Genomic DNA, 17,188 nt, shown 5'->3' with positions numbered 1-17,188 from the left:
AAAATAAAATCAAAATTATGTAAGCAAGAAACACCTGACTAATTTGCATTTGATACATGCTCAGGGCATATAAAGTACATTTTTTGTTCAATTTCTTAAAAACCATATATGAAATATTTAAACATGCTGTGATATTGGCACCATGACATTTATACATAATTCTGGTTCTTACAAAATTCCTGCAAGTAGAAAGTGTTACTTCCCTTTCCTAGAGTAAAACAGGCTAAGATAACTAAGAAGAATGTGTTACTTTAGCATGGCTGCAAATTTATATTTATATATCTTAAAAAGAATAACTAGGATATTTGTTTTCCTACATGTACACATATTTCTCAATGAAAATTTGGGGACATTTTATGGCAAATAAAGTAATGTCTGTTATTATAATGGTTTTTAGCATTTGTTGTAAAGTCACAAATATGAAGAGGAATCACTTATAAGAAGTAAAAAAAAAATGAATAAATGTTGCTGTATTCCAAGAAAAAAAAAACTCATTCATAAAATAAGTGGCAAGCCAAATCTGCCCTCTAACTTGCAGTTGGTCATATACCATTGGGTTTGTTAGATCATATGGCCCCTCTATGACCAAGAAAGAAGCACAATGCCTAATGAGCCCATTTGGATTCAGAGGCAGCACAGTCTATCATTATGTACCATTCTGGTCCATATATAAAGTGACTAGGAAAGCTGCTAGTTGTAAATGAGACCCAGAACAGAAGCAGGCTGTAGAAGTTCAGCAGTGACTCAAGATCATGGAATTCACTAGTGTTACCAAGATAGCCACCATCTCGAACCAGGAGGTGTGGGAGCATTTTGGAATGGCCTTTTAAACAAATAAATACAGAGCCTAAGTATGATAGCCTGGAGACCTGGGTTACTTATCAATGTCCAGTACATGATAGTGTTTCTCCAATATCCATCATACATTTATAATTTCTTTTAAAATAACTTTTTAGGGATGAAGAAAGGGCTTAGTGGTTAACACACTTGCCTGTGAAGCCTAAGGACCCAGGCTCGATTCCCAGTGGGTTCTGGGAATACATGGAGGATGCACAAGGTAGCACATGTGATTGGAGTTTTGTAGCGACCAGAGGACCTGGCATGCCCATTCTCTTGCTCTCTGTATGTGTCTCTCTCCCTCTTCTAAAGAAAATATTTTTAAAAAATTAAAATAACTTTGGTAGGATCAAGACTGACCTAAATCTTCTACATCTTCCCTCCCTCCCTCTCCCCCTCTCCCCTCTATCTCTCTCCTCTCTAACTCTTGTATATTAGTTATTTTTTTCCTCAATTTCTTAGTGGACACTGACCTGTAACCCCCACTTCCAGCTTGGGCCTACCATCCACAATGAGCTTTTGATCAGAGAAACCTACAAGGTTTCCCAAAACAATGACAGACTTCTGTCAGAGTACTTGATGACCCACCAAAGGCCAGTGATAAGACCCTATTGCTGAAGACTCCATACACAGCTGACTCGTAAAATGGAATGACATGGCTGGAAGCCAGGAGAGAGTCAGTCCCCAGACAGTCAGCGTGTCTAGTGCCAGAAGATGCTACATAGGCGACTGGGGGAAATGACCAAGATCTGTCCAAGCAACACATTGTTTAACCTAATTAGTAACAAATAACTGGATGTGATGCCCACACAAGTGCAATAGTGCCATGGTGAGGAATCAATTGCTCTTGATTTGGCTAACTGATCCACTCAGTGGTACTAGACCCTTAGCTGGAGCTGGGAAACAAGTCAGAACCATACCCAAACACAAGCCCACTCTACAATATCAAGCTACCATCAATCATGGGGTATAAGAGGGCCTACACCTATCAAACTGTCTATCAAAAAAGTAAGTGTTATCTCAATTTTCCGGGTGCTAACTTACTCTCCGTTGGAGAATCTGCTTCTCTTTTCCAGATAGATGCAGATCCTAAGAAGAGAGCTGCCCCAACATACCTCAAAAGGGGCCCAACTGAAACTAAGGACAACTGGCGAAATAAGCAAGGGTGATGTTTTCCTGTGAACTGGATACCAGCACAAAGGGGAAGGAGATCAACACAGAGAAAAATCAACTCCTACCAAATCAGAGAGCCAAAGCCTCAGAGGCCCCCAACACCTCAGCACTGAAGCAGACCAAAAATGAACCCAACATGGCTCAGGGAAATCTTGCGGAAGAGGGGGCGGAAAGAATGTCAGAGTCACATGTTGGGTCATGATTTGCAGAGACATTTATCATACTAATAACTGGGGGCTAACTCCACAATGCACGACCCATTTTCATTAACAAGGAGGGTCTAATGGGAGGGGGTAGATCACAGATGAGCCTAAATAATGGTACCAAACTGCCTGTATTCACTGAAATGAAAACTAATAAATTAAATTAAAAAAAATACAAATAACAAAAAAAAAATTAAAATAACTTTGAAAAGTAGACTTCACATGTTATCTTATTTACTCATTTAAATCATACAATTCCATGTGGCTGTAGTTCATCTCATGATATGATTGTACAAACTATCATAATTTAGTTTCAAATATTTTTGTCTACCTTATATGCAATATTCATGTCTTTCTGGTTCAATAATTATCCTTCACACCAATACATCAGATTATTTTATATATTCTTTAATCTATATATGATTTGAGGTTTTTAGATTTTGGATGTTGTTAATAGTGATTCTGTGAACATTTATGTGCACATTATTTGTGCAAATATATATTTGCAACTGTAAGTAATGAAGGTTATAATTTCTCCATATCCTCACCAACACTTTCTATTTTCAATTTTTTTTCCTTTTTAGTACAATTTTACTAGTTATCATGAAGACATATCTCAGTGTGTTTTTAACCTGCAATTCCCTGACCAATTCATTAGTCATTTGTAGATTATGTTTGGAAAAAAAATATCCTTTTGAGTTCAAATCACTATCGTAATTTAATTATTGATCATTATATTATTGAATTATATACATTCACTTCACATATGTTCATTGACATAAATGATACACAAATATTCCCATCTATAAGTAGTCACTTAGATTCATTTTTAGGTTAAATTAAATTAATTTTAAATTTGAGATATTTTTTAATGATGCATTGGAATGGGGTAGCATTTGGTGTTTTTAAATATGTGTACATTGTATCAACAGATTGCATTGATGTGCTTTCTCAAATATTTATCAGTTTTTCATGGCCTTATCATTACAAAAATCTTTTCAACATGCTTCTTATAATGCATAGTACCAATCACTTCATGCATCACACGTTTCAATTGCTCATAATATATTTTTCTGCAATTGCAATACAGTATCCTCTTACCTAGTTTGTCTTCTCTAGCATTTTCACCATCTGGCTGAAAAGTCAGTACATCCTCTAAATGTAAGCCTTCTGCAGGCTTATATTCAAACCACAGCCAGATCTGAGTGTGTATATAGAAAACTAATTAGTGTTACTGCTTATATCCCTTTAAATATTAATATACATATGCAAATATGTGCATTAGAAGTATGACATTATCTATAAGATGTCCTATTTGGAATACTCAGTAAGCAAGACAAAATACAAATTATTACTTTAATCTTATATATAGTTTATAGAAAACTTAACATATTTTATGTAAGCTATATCCAAATTGTGTTTTTTCCCCAATATTAATGATCAAGTTGAAAATTGCATACAGAATCTGATTGCCTGTGAAAACTGACTAAATATTACTTTGTTCAGTATACATCATTTGTACAGGATTGACATTGTTGAATAGTGAACTGCATTTAATATAGTGAGCTATGTGTTTAAAATGATGTATTTAGAACTGTTTTTATGACTCCTATCAAGTTTTGATTTTAAAGATGTTATGGCACCACATGCTTAAATGTGGGAAAGATTACAGTTGCATGTTATAGCATAACTAAATTCAAAGACTCACCAGCAACGGAAAGCAAGGCAGCTGTTCACATACCCTGGGGCAATGGATTAGTTACTGTGTTTTCCAGTCCATCATATCTGGTGCACTTTTGAAATATATTGTGTATGATTTATATTGAAAATCTTGGGTTTTGCATTGATGTAATGCAAGTATTACATTTCCTCCAACTTTCAAGTTGTTATCATGGGTATCTAAAATTTCTCAAATTGTTTGTCAAGATCTAAAGAAAAGCTATATGAACCCAGATTTACAATGCCTTCTGAGTATTATTATACAACAAATTTTGATACTGTGGAATATTTATAAATTAATTGTATTTTAGAGTAAGCATTGTTACATACAATACAGACTGCACATATAATCATTAAAATGTTAATTTTCAATGTTTTTTCTAGTTTCTCATTAAAATTTTAAATATTGTAAAATGTTTTCCTTATTTCAAGCAGAGAGAGAGAGAGAGAGGGAATGAACACAACTGGGCTCTTGCAGTTGAAAAAAAAAAAAACAAAAACAAAAAAACCTCTAAATACAAGAGCCACTTCGTGTACTTGGGTTATGTTGGTATTGAGGAACTGAACCAGGTTGGTAAGCTTGGAAATCATGTTTGTTTAACCACTAGCAATCTCCTCAGGCCCCAAATTTACATCTCACTAAAGTTTAGGATACCTAAATTTCCTACGAATTACTATTTGTGTTGGTTAGAATTAGGTGTACTCCATGAACTGATGTGTTTTAAATTCTTGGTTCCCAAATGATAATATTTTGGGAGGTGGAGCCTTGTTGGAAAAGCTGTGTGTGGGGAGGGTGGCAAGCTGAGAGGTCTTACAGCCAGCTCTGCTTTGGTAGAGCTTAGCTCATTCCCCTGCTGCTTTTTTCACCTGTTATGGCAAGGAGGTGATGATATCCAGCTTCTGCTCATGCCATCAAATTTTTTTCCATCATGAAGCTTCCCTGTAGAGTGTAAGCCAAAATAAATACTTTACTCCCATAAGCTACTTTGGTTGTATTTTTCATCACACAACAAGAAGGTAACTGCAACAAAACATTGGGACCAGAGGAATGCATCATTACTGTTAGAAACCTGACTCTTGGGGGTAGTTGCAAGAGAAATGTGGAAGGATTTGAAGCCTTGGCCTAAGAGAAGTCTTGAAGGGCTAAAGACAGGTTTGATAGACTATTCTCATCAAGGTTGAGAGTCCTAGTTTCAGAAAGGATTGTGAACTGTGAGGAAAAGAAATTTGTCCAGAGAGACTAGAGGCAATTTGTGTGAATGGCTTACTACAGTCTTCCTGTGTCCTGAGAAGTTGTGCAGGGTAGAATTGTATAGAAATGGGCTGGTTTGAGCAGATGGTTATGGCCCAGAGAGAAATTAAAGTAGCAACAGTTCAGTGGCAGTTGTTTGAGAGATTACCACCATTGAAATTGGGCCAACTGTTCTATTTTGGGACAGTGCAAAGGATGTTGACACTTTTGAAACAGGGGACCTGAATTCTGAAGGATGTTCTGCTATTAAAATTCATCTTTATTCCATCCTATATTAATAAAGTTCATAGCTTATCCAGTTCAATGGGAGTATAACATATTCAGGAAATAAAAGTCATTGTATTTGCCATGCTTAATTTTTCAATGGCCATTGGACTATGTGGAATGAGTTTACTGCACCCCCTGCATGGAGACCTTATAGAGCCACAAGCATGAATCCTGGATTGCAGTGGAAATTTTGGAAATAACCAGGATGTGGAACAACTGCTGAGCAGAGCTGTCAGCTTGGAAAGAATTGTTCCAGGGCTATAAGAATCCTAGACTGAAGGGTGGAATTGGAATCCCAGACACTTAATTACTGGTTATACATGTTGCATTTGGAGCTATGGGATTTGATGTCTTGTCCTGTTTGAGATTTTGCATTGCTTTTATCTCTCCCTGCATTGCTAGTTTTGCATGAATATATTTTTTCTGTGCCCTTATGTGTTCTTGGTTTTACAGCTCACAGTTAAAGACACCTTATACCATGGATGTGTTTAAACAGTGTTATGATCAATAAAATGTGTGTATGATTTTTAAAGTTGGTAGGATGCTTTTAACTTTACAAAATAGAAGTACATCAGTTTGGGAGGGACAGGTGTGCTTTGCAGTGGTTTGTATTAGGTGTCCTCCATGAAATCATTCATTTTTAATGCTCAGTTCCCAGCTGATGGTGCCTTGGGAGGTAAATCCTTGTGGAGGAGGTGTGTTGTGGATTGAGGATGTTATACATAAAGTTCAGCTCATTCTTCTGATACTTTCTAACATCTGCTGTAGTAAGGAAGTAATACTCTAGCCTCTTTCGTTGTCATCCTTTCCCATGCCATTACAAAGATTTCCCTTGAGACAATAAGGCAAAATAAAAACTTTCCTCCAAGTGGCTGCTTTTGATCAAGTGCTTTGTCCCAGCAACAACAGGGTAACTACAGCACTATTGTATCAACACATTATATCACTCATTTAATTCTCAAATGTTTCATAAACTAATATAGTTTGGAAAGATTGTGTTTTGGTATATTTTAGGTATTTTTTTAAGTTTAAAAAACAAAGGGAAACATTTTATCCTCAAAGGGACCTAATGGCAATTATACTTTCTCTGCTTTGTTTGAAGCATTGGCATGAGCATTCTTAATCCTTTCAAATATAAACCTGAGCAGTAATGATAGATCTATTTGCTTGTGGGGAAGACACAATATCTTTGATCAAGGCACAGATGGGAAAAGAGGAGGGGACTTTATAAAAGTATGATTTGAATAGATGTGAAAGTAAATTTAATGGTAGCAAAACAAGAGAAGGAACATACTTACTATGTAAAATATCTTTCAGATTTCAGACACTGTTTGAGTATCTTTCTCCATTTTGTTGTGAACTGAATTGTATCACCCAAACAGAATATACTTAACCTCTAGTCCCCAAGATCAGTGTATTAGGACATGTGATATTTAAAGAAATATATATAAAATAAAAGTGTAGCTATATTTAAAATAAGTTGTAAGTATGAGGCCAAATCAATGAGGACAGTTTATTTAGAAGAAAGAGAAGAAACACAAAGGATATGCAAACTCCAGAAAAGGTCCATTTGACTTCAGAGTGAGAACATTGCTAGATAAAAGTCAAATATAGAAATTGTAGGAAAATTGACCTTGAAATCATCTTGATTTGAGTGGTAGTGTGTCAAAATCTAAATAAACAAGATTGCCAATGTCCAAAATGTGAGGGAAAAAGTATTCTGTTATTTAAACTGCTGAATCTGTAGTGGTTCCTTATAGTAGTAGCCTTTGTATACTTGCATCAAGCTTCTAACATACATTTAGAAAAATATACCAATTCTAAGCAATTCTTGGTGAATTATACATAACAGAAGTATTAAAGCAAAACATATATTCAGATAAACAAGTTCATAAACACAAAACTCTGTCATACCTGCCTCAGGCCAAGATAACCCCTGGTTTGTTCTGGGCTCATTCTGTATTTTTCTCCATATCTCCCTTCTCTTTCTTTCTCCCTTCCTTCCTTTCTCCTCTTGCTCTCTTCTTTCACTTCCAGTTTCTTTCTACATAGGTATATATTTGTATATGTTTGACTTTCAAATGTACATAAACCTATAATAAATATAGAATATTAAAACAGTACATACATAAACAATAGTGTATGTATATATACATATGTATGTATATGTGTATATACTCATTTACTTCCATGTGTGGTTGCACATGTGTGGGGAAGTACATGTCTATATGGAAATCAGAGGGTAATTATAGGTGTAGTTCCTCAGGAATGCTGTCCACTATCCACACATTTTGATGAAGGGTCTCATATCTACTCAATGTGAGAATCTTCTCACATATCTATTTCTTATTTGAAAATGGTTAAACTATTTTTTCTTGTAAAGCTATAATATAGATCTTGATTTAGACTCAAATTAATTCTATGACTGTTATGAAAGTAATAAAAGCTGACAGAAGAGACAAAGCAGGAAGAATCAGTCATTCCATATGAGAACTTACTATAATGTTACCCATGCTCTCTTGGGTATATTTTTGCTCTCATTATTTTAAAAGACTTAACAATGAGATTAATTTAGTATTCATACTCTATAAATATATTTTTCTGTCTTAACTATATACTTATATAGTGATGATTTTAAACATTTTGGGCTTCTATATATGTATTTCAGAATATATATTATGCTATCAATATTAACTTAGAAATATTAAAAGTTGTGAGGCTACTAAGATGCATAACCATTATTTTTGAGGGTGAAGTGGGAAGCAGGAACCATATCCTCAACTTAAATGATGAAATATAATTTAGTGATGCTTAGTAATAATTGTCCATTTCACTGGATTGGCTGATGTCCCAGACTAGTAAAGCATACTTCTGACTATTACTAAGGGGCATATCCAAAGAAGACAGTAACTGAAGGGGAATAACCAGTATGGAATAAGGGTGGCTTCATAGGCTGGGATCCTGTTGGAAACAAAAAAAAAAAAAAAAAAAAAAAAGAAAAGAAAGAAAGAAAAGAAAGGTGAGCAAACCAGTTCATCTGTGCAGATTACCTCACTCTTGATTTTAGTATAAAGTCCTCTGGTGATCCCCTAATTCAGCATGCTTTAGCTACAGGTCTGTTCTTTAAATTAATTGACACTTGACTGGTCTTGGATGCTTTGTGTTCCAGCTTAGATAATACGAATTTGTACTCCTTTATATTTAGTTTGTCATGATAAATGATCCAATCTTTTAATGTTCTTACATACTGTTACTTGAATTTCTCAAATGTTCTTTGAATACAAATATTATATCAATGTAAAGAATACAAAATTTGGTAGCACCTTAGGTTTTGACAAGAAATATTTATATCATGTGATGACAATAAAAAGCTCCAGGGCTATTCAGAGGTGAGATATGCTCTCTCTCACTATGCACAAGTAGACGTTGGCACAAGGAGGACACCGCTCCAATGGTCAAATCCACTTGCCATAGTTAGAGGTACATGGACTTTCAAGCAAATTTTCTTGTGTGAACAGTCCTAAGATAGATTTCTCAACTCAGTTCAGTTTCCTTACTTGTGTTGGTGTACATGTGCAAGTATGTAACTTCAGAGTGGGGCATCACATTCCTGAGTGGGATTTTTGATTTGTGTCTGTTTACATGAGGCAAGTATGTGTCATTGTAACTGCAGATGGGAGGAGCATCACATTCCTGAGAGTGAAGCTATATGTAAAATTGTCAACAAAATGAAGATACTTATTAGCTTTCTCTTCTTGCAAGCTCCAAAAACTGCAAAAGGTAAAAATAAAAATCCCATAAACTTGAAGCCTGCCTCACAATTCTCACAGTATAAAATTGGAAACACACTACTTTCACTTTCTGTAGATCCTGTGGAGTATATTGCTGAGCAATGGTAAGAACTAGGGGCTGGGCTCTTAGTTGTATTACATAATGAGTACTAAATTTATCCTGCATATAGGCTTCTCACTATGACTTGATATGTGTCTCTGAGAAGTACAACATTTTATATTTATGAATTGCCCTGAGGGTTTTATGATTTTAATATATATATATGAATCCATTGTTCAAGATTTATGTTCCTTTTCATGTAAATTGTACTGATTTGAGTCTTACAGCTTTTAAGTTTGAATGTAGCACATTTTTACAATTGCTATATTATGACAAATAATCAAAAAAGAATAAAGTATCTTTTCTCTTTTGATGAAGAATTTTATGTAGCTTAACTCTGACATGTTACATGATTACCTTTCTAAAATCTTTGACTGTTTAGATTATATTATGAATATTTTTCTATATTATAAAATAATTAAATGAAATATAATAAAAATGGATTTTATTCTTGTATGTTTTGTCTCTTGCTATTGTCAAGAAACTTTTATGCTAATAAGCTCAAATACAGAACTAGGTAGCACTGTTGAACATTTGATATTCTAGTTATTTTGATTTAAAATAAAATCTTTTAGCAATTCATGTGGGACATGTAATCTCTATGCTTTTCCAGAGACCTGCACTATTATTTCATGAAGCATTACAGATCTTGCCTTACCTGGATTGCAATTAACAAGGCAGTCAGCAAGACAACACCTCTGTTTAGGTGAAATGTAAAAGTATACACATGAATTAGTGTACTTCCTCACAGAGGGATCATTTACTGGTGACTTTGTAAATCTCTGCACTTGGTTAAAGATGACAAAATTTATTGTATCTTGAGGCACTCTCCTAGTAATTAATTTTAACCAAGAAATATGACAGCCAATTATCCTTAGCAACTGAAATTATATGAAGAAAACTGGACAGGTTGCACTGCTATCAATGGGCACCAATTATAAACGTTCTAGCTTCCACATATAGCTGATGGAAGGCCAAATGCAGGTAAGCCCTTGTAATTGAAGATAAAAACAATTGGTAGCTATTTGTCAAAAGTTTTATCTCCTTCAAAAAATTAAATTCAGTAAGGCGAATGTAAAAGCACATAGTGAGTAAAAGCCATTTTTATTTTTATTATTGACAACTTCCATATTTGTAAACAATATCCCATGGTAATTCCCTCCCTCCCCCAACTTTCCCCTTTGAAACTCCACTCTCCATAATATCCTATCCCCCTCTCAATCTATCTTTCTTTTATTTTGATGTCATCATCTTTCCTACCTATTACAATTGTCTTGTGTAGGTAGTGTCAGGCACTGTGAAGTCATGAATATCCAGGCCATTTTGTGTCTGGAGGAGCACCTTGTAAGGAGTGCTACCATTCCTTTGGCTCTCACATTCTTTCTGCCACCTGTTCTGCAATGGATCCTGAGCCATGGAAGGTGTGATAATAAAAGCCAAGAGAAGTGGAAAATATTTATTATTTCAAATTTTTGTTTGAATTAAATGCCCATAGCATTTAAAAGAGCATAAAAAATATTGACCATAAGTGTTGAAAAAGAAAATCATTCCTAACTCCAATTCTCAGGAATATAACTGATGCTTTTAAGTCAAGTTTGTTCATTTTAGTTCATTTAAGCAAGCACCTTTAACCACTGGAAAATATTTCCATCACTTGATGCATTTATTCACATAGACTTACAGAAAAGGTTTTATGAAACCAGAACCATTTTATAAATTTCATATTTACCTTCTTAAAATTTTGTGTAGATGAGATGTTTCTTGGAAGCCAGCATCAGTATCATGGGTATTATGTCTTCTCCCAGCTCTGCCTATTGCAGTACAGTCCTGAGTCTCAGCATGTCTCATCACAGCATGAGCAGATACAAGGGGTATACAACAGATCAGGAGTGCTCAGCTGGCATCAGTGCCTATGGCATGAGGCATATGAAAGTCTTGGAATAAAAGGAAAACAGAGATTTCAGAAGCATTTTATAAGACTTTATGTTGGATAGTAACTATATGCTTATATGTAAATAACAGAGACTCTTAATTCTTCCTTAGTACTAATCATTCTATGTTTTAAGGAAGAGTAGAATCACCTAAAAATGCAAATAAATACATACTTTAATTTGTATCCATACAGGATCATGTGGCCAAGAACTAGTCAGGGTGATTGAGATAAAACTAAGTGTTGGATTGGATTGTTAAATTGGTTCCAGATAATTCAGATATCTTGTCCCTTATTGAGATTTCCTCGTGATTATGAGCACAGTTTAACTTATTGTACTGTATGTGTGATCCCAGCCGTCTTATATATTTTTCTAATATACTTGCCAATTCATCAGACTTTCTCTGGTCTTAATTAACATGCAAAGTGAACTAACTGATGTGTTTAAAGGAATTATTTATGCCAAAATGAGGAAGTTCAGTTATGTGGCATTTTCATTCTGTATTATGATAGACATAGAACTTTAGTGACATTCCTAGGGATCTAATAAAGCCATAGCTTTCATGTTTGAGATTTATAAAACAGACCCAAACTGCCTGCTAAGTGCCTACTTCTAAAAGTGTTCCATGCACACAGAATCTGTTCCTAGCAAATATTATTTGTTTGTTTGGTAAAACTTTGTTATCAACATGTGTAAAACAAACTTAAGTCACTGAGATGCTTTCCTCCAAGTTTTTAACTTTAGATGCAGAGCGAATGCTCAGACTATTTCTTCCACACATCCTAGTAGAAGTCATGTTTCTTAATTGCAAGAAATAGCTTTGACTCCCTAAGACATTTCTCCTTTGTTATTACACAGTAAAGCTTCAGTGAATTGTCATCAAGTATGACCTGATATAACTTCCAGAATGGAAACTTTCTAACTGGAGGAATAAGATTAAAGCAGCCTGTGTCCCTGAATATTTGGATTGACAATTCATGTTGATCATGACTTCATTCTGACTTCTTTAGGATTACAGAAAAGAAAGTTTCTCTTATGGGTAAAGTCTAGTTGGTTGTATGATTTGAGACTGTCCAGTGACCCTAATCCTTATTCATGAAATTTGGGATCTAGGAGTAGAGTATTTGTCTATGAGTGAACAAAAAAGTGTGGAAGATTTGGAAAATAGGAAAGGATAAATAGGAGGAATGAAATATCCATACATACTATAGCAGCAATATGATGACGACTGGTAAAACTTGTGTCTTGACATTTTTGATAGACTTAAAAGCAACACATAGGGAACCAGTTGAAAATAGAAATTATTGGTTCTGTTTGTTCTTATTATTTGTTTGCTAGTAGTGCTTCAAACGACATATATGATGAGAACTAGTTTCTGAAGGAAGATACAAGTTTGACTGAATGACTTCCATAAGAAAGATGGGAAAAGTATTAGTTCAGCCTCTGTGGGTGCCATAGCATATGGAATGATTCTGTTTTATGTGATGGTGAGTCATATGCAGACCACAGAGCAACACAGGGAGAAAACAAGAAAAGCATTTTTCACAGTCATATATCCCAGAGAAATGGACTATATTATACCTTGCAGGACCAGAATGGAAGCATCACACTTTGAAGAAGCTGAGGAAGACAAAAGCAAGGAGAATGCTAAAGGTTAGAGCCTTTCTTGGTTCTGAAGAGCTTGTAATCAGTTTAGACTGGCTAGTATAAATAAATTTGATGTGATTTAGGACTACTACAATAGTCTTGGAAGGATGAAGGGAGAGAAATATCTCTTGGGATATACAGGCCAGATATGGTAGGTATGACCTCAATTGTTTTGTTTGAGTATTAAATACAAGTTGATATTACACATGCATTGAGCAGTCTTCCTTGGTAATGGATCCCTAGAAAATATATGGTTTTTGGCTAGGTATACCTCAGTAAGGTGATGTTTATACTATCTAGCCAGTTACAATGAATAAAAAAAATGTCATTTTCTCAATTTTGCACTCAATCCTATATTTATCCTATGATATGGAAACTTAAAATTATTCTATCATAATTCTGTAGTTTGAGTTACTAGATACAAATGATATCACAAATTTCCAGGATTATTCCAAGGAATATACCCTTCTCATTGTCTTCCCCAAACACTACATTGAGACACATAAATGTTAACCTCATAATAGTAAGTCATTTATTTTTTTCCCATTAGTCTACCCATTGACATTATTTGTCTGCATGCCTACACAATTAACTGGACATTAGTGACATAATTGAATTCACTTTGTGTTTTAGATTGAGAAAAGCAGTGACTAAATAGGGAACAGCTTCAGACACCAGAGGTCTAATGTGTTCATTTAACACCAAGTGTCTTAGCTTAGAACAAAAACACAAGGAAGAAATGAGAAACACAATCTTGATAGACAGAAGTTGAATCCCATTTTCAGAATTAATATTTTATTTATTGTTCTATGTAAGGCAATTCAGTATTTTTTTTAATTTAAGTTATTAGTTTTCTTTTCAGTAAATACAGGCAGTTTGGTACCATTATTTAGGCTCATCTGTGATCTACTCCCTCCCATTAGACCCTCCTTGTTAATGAAAATTGGTCATGCATTGTGGAGTTAGCCCCCAGTTATTGGTATGATAAATGTCTCTGCAAATCATGACCCAACATGTGACTCTGACATTCTTTCCGCCCCCTCTTCCGCAAAATTTCCCTGAGCCATGTTGGGTTCATTTTTGGTCTGCTTCAGTGCTGAGGTGTTGGGGGTCTCTGAGGCTCTGGCTCTCTGATTTGGTAGGAGTTGATTTTTCTCTGCGTTGATCTCCTTTCCCTTTGTGCTGGTATCCAGTTCACAGGAAAACATCACCCTTGCTTATTTCGCCAGTTGTCCTTAGTTTCATTTGGGCCCCTTTTGAGGTATGTTGGGGCAGCTCTCTTCTTAGGATCTGCATCTATCTGGAAAAGAGAAGCAGATTCTCCAATGGAGAGTAAGTTAGCACCCAGAAAATTGAGATAACACTTACTTTTTTGATAGATAGTATGGTAGGTGTAGGCCCTCTTATACCCTGTGATTGATGGTAGCTTGATATTGTAGAGTGGGCTTGTGTTTGGGTATGGTTCTGACTTGTTTCCCAGCGCCAGCTATGGGTCTAGTACCACTGAATGGATCAGTTAGCCAAATCAAGAGCAATTGATTCCTCACCATCGCTGTGTACCACTATTGCACTTGTGTGGGCATCTCATCCGGTTACTTGTTGCTAATTAGGTTAAACAATGTGTTGCTTGGACAGATTTTGGTCATTTCCCCCAGTCGCCTACGTAGCGTCTTCTGGCACTAGACACGCTGACTGTCTGGGGACTGACTCTCTCCTGGCTTCCAGCCATGTCATTCCATTTTACGCGTCAGCTGCATATGGAGTCTTCAGCAATAGGGTCTTACCACTGGCCTTTGGTGGGTCACCAAGTACTCTGACAGAAGTCTGTCATTGTTTTGGGAAACCTTGTAGGTTTCTCTGATCAAAAGCTCATTGTGGATGTTAGCCCCAAGCTGGAAGTGGGGGTTACAGGTCAGTGTCCACTAAGAAATTGAGGAAAAAGGTAACTAATATACAAGAGTTAGAGAGGAGAGAGATAGAGGGGAGAGGGGGACAGGGAGGGAGGGAAGATGTAGGAGATTTAGGTCAGTCTTGATCCTACCCTCTCCAGTGTCTTGTGGTTCAGGTGTTTCCTGTAAGGGTCTAGTGAAGGTTCAGTCATTTGGTCTGTCTTTTAGGAAGTAGAATTTTATAGTACCATTGCCATTTGGGTCCTGATTACTGTTTTCCACCCTTTGATTCCCTCCCCGCCCTCCCATCCATCTTATTGTCTAGTCCATGAGGTGCTTGCTGGGTATGTAAGGCATCTTGGGCAGATTCAGGTTAGGTGTTGCAGATGAGTGAGACTATGTGTCGATTTTTTTTTCTGTGATTGGGTAAGTTCGCTGAGAATGATCTGTTCCAGGTTCAACCATTTTTCCTCAAATTTCTTTATGTCGTTTTTTCTTACTGCTGTATAGAATTCCATTGTGTAGATATAGCACATCTTTGTTATCCATTCTTCTAATGATGGACATCTGGGTTGATTCCAGCTTTTAGCTATTACGAATTGAGCTGCTACAAACATGGTTGAGCAAATCTCTCTGGCTTTTGGTTTGAAGGTTTTAGGGTACATGCCCAGTAATGGTATAACTGGGTCTGTTGGTATTTCTATAGCCAGCTTTTTCAGGAGTCTCCATATTGATTTCCAAAGTGGTTGTACCATCCTGCATTCCCACCAACAGTGAATGAGTGTCCCTGCTTCTCCACATCCTCGCCAGCATTTATTTTCATTTGACCTTTTGATGTTGGCTATCCTTATTGGGGTAAGGTGGAATCTCATAGTTGTTTTAATTTGCATTTCTCTGATGATTAGGGATGATGAACATTTTCTTAGGTGTGTGTTTGCCATTTGTATCTCTTCCTCTATGAATTGCCTGTTTAACTCTGTGCCCCATTTTGTGAGTGGGGTATTTGCCTTCTTATTGTTTAGACTTTTGTGTTGTTTGTAAATTCTAGAGATAAGGCCTCTATTGTTTCAAAGCATAATTTATAAGTGGAAAACATTTTACTGCAAGTGATTGATACATAAAGCATACCAGAAAAGTGGGAAATATTAGCTCAGTTTTCTTTTAAAGTGATCTTCCTTAAATGCATATTATGATTGCTACTTTGTAAGAAACTACATACTCTTTACAATTATATTTAAGTTTTTAATATTTAATTTTCATAAGTGAAATGTATGAATGTAGTGTTCATATTTATGAAGGAGGGAGGGAAGGCAGAGAAATGAGGGAGGATGGTAGGGAAGGAGGAAAGGGAGATAGAAAGAGACTTTAAACTTGCATTATCATTGTGTTCTTGATAAATTGGTGACAATGACCTTTATTTTTATTCATATTTTACCTCAAAGAGTAAGCGAATACCCACATTCATTGCTGAAGCTATCAATTCTTGTTTTTCATGAAAACTTTGGTATTTCTGTTGGCATTAGTAAATAAGCTTATAATAGATAGCATACTTGATTTTGTTACTTAATTAGTTAACAGAGGATTCAACTCAGTAATCAAAATTATAAACCAAGATGAAACTTACATTGTACAATTTCAACCTTGTTTTTTTTTTCTTATTATATTGAATGCAATCACTATAGTCTTAAAATTATAATTTCAACAGCTGAACAGCATATGTCCTGACATCTTATAGCAAAACGCTTTTGGCCTAAAGTAGTCATTGACACTCCAGACAAATACTGAATCTCTTTGAAAAGCAAAGTGATTTTAATTGGGGTATAAAAAAGTGGATAGTTTCTAGAGAAGTTTAACTGGGTAAGCAAATTTCTTGAAGAGTCTGGCCCTGGAATTAGTACTGACACTCTTCAGTAGATGAATGTATTTAAAAATGTGGCATCTGTACACTGTGGAAGTATTTTAGCTTTTAATAATGTACTTGTGTCCTCTAAAAGAATGATGCCAAACAAAATGAACCAATGAGGTACTGAGGAACAGGATATGAGCCAACAGGAAGCAGAACATGGTATAAAACTGTGTTGAGGGTGATAAAATGATAAAAATCCTTATTAAACATCTAATGGTATTAATATGTCAAAATTAATATACATTAATAGTAAAGAAATTTTCTAAACTGTTAAAAATTAGAAATTTTTATTTTAAATTTCAAATAATGCCATTTTCAACTTAACATATTTATTGCGATTGCACAATCACAAGCATGATGTTTTAGGCATTGCTCCTTTGTTTTAAATATTAATTCATAATTAATTGTTATGAAGCTGTATATCAGTTTTGATTTCTGAGTATCATATGTTAAATATAGTGCAGTGCTGCCAC

This window comes from Jaculus jaculus, chromosome 3 (assembly GCF_020740685.1).
Source record: "Jaculus jaculus isolate mJacJac1 chromosome 3, mJacJac1.mat.Y.cur, whole genome shotgun sequence".
Classification (NCBI taxonomy): Eukaryota; Metazoa; Chordata; class Mammalia; order Rodentia; family Dipodidae; genus Jaculus; species Jaculus jaculus.
Note: the sequence above shows the minus strand (reverse complement) of the source record.